The sequence below is a fragment of the Echinops telfairi genome, unplaced genomic scaffold (assembly GCF_000313985.2).
Source record: "Echinops telfairi isolate 266 unplaced genomic scaffold, ASM31398v2 ScPeMD7_7;HRSCAF=31, whole genome shotgun sequence".
Classification (NCBI taxonomy): Eukaryota; Metazoa; Chordata; class Mammalia; order Afrosoricida; family Tenrecidae; genus Echinops; species Echinops telfairi.
This window is the reverse complement of record NW_022103904.1, coordinates 10,378,457-10,379,439: the sequence shown is the minus strand read 5'-3', so window position 1 is coordinate 10,379,439 and position 983 is coordinate 10,378,457.

Below are 983 nucleotides of genomic sequence, written 5' to 3'. Positions count from 1 at the left end.
GTGCTATACTGCACTTTGGTTGAATCATCCCTTCCTTATAACCCTTCTGTGGGGGGATATGCAATTGTCTACAGATGGGCTTTGGGTCTCCACTCCAACCCCCCTCATTTGAACCGATATAGTTGTTTGTTTTGGATCTTTTGATACCTGATACCTGATCCCATTGACACCTCATGTCACACATGGTGTACTTCTTCCATGTGGGCTATTTGCTTCCCTGCTAGATGGCTTCTTGTTTAACTTCAAGTTTTTAAGACCTCAGATTCTATATCTTTTGATAGCCGGGCACCACCTGCTCTCTTCACCATATTTGCTCACACACCCATTTTGTTTTCAGTGATCATGTCGGGAAGGTGAGTGAGTATCAAAGAGTACCAAGTTATTAGAACAAAGTGTTCTTGTGTTTAGGGAGGCCTTGAGTAGAGGCCCAAAGTCCCTCTGCTATCTTAATACTTAACATATAACTTTATGTACATTGGCTTCTATACCTTTCATCATAGATTAATACATTTATATATATATACATGCCTATATAGCTATACCTCTATAAATAGCTTTTACCTCCTATTTGTTTCTTTCTTTTCTTTCCTTTTTGCCTCCTATTTCTTTCCTCTATTTCCTTTCACCTTCCTCCTATTCCACTATTCCTCCATTTGGCTCTCAGTAATTCCTCTCGGATATATTACATTTGATTAAACTCCACCAGGCATTATACACTCTCCTGGCCATCCATTTTAGATCTCTTGTTCCTTTATCCTTGAGTTTGTTGGCTCCCCACTCCCCTTCCCCGCCCCTGCTCCCAACTCCCCGGTGTCCACGGGTCCTGTTGTTTTCTCTTGGAATTGTTCATCCGGCCTCTCTTATATAGATAGACTTAGGGTGAAAGAAAAAGAAAAACAAACAAACAAAACAAAACAATAGATAGTTCCAGGTCTGTCTGTTGACCCTTATGTATGTATTCCAATCAAGTCTAATGAGGTCAG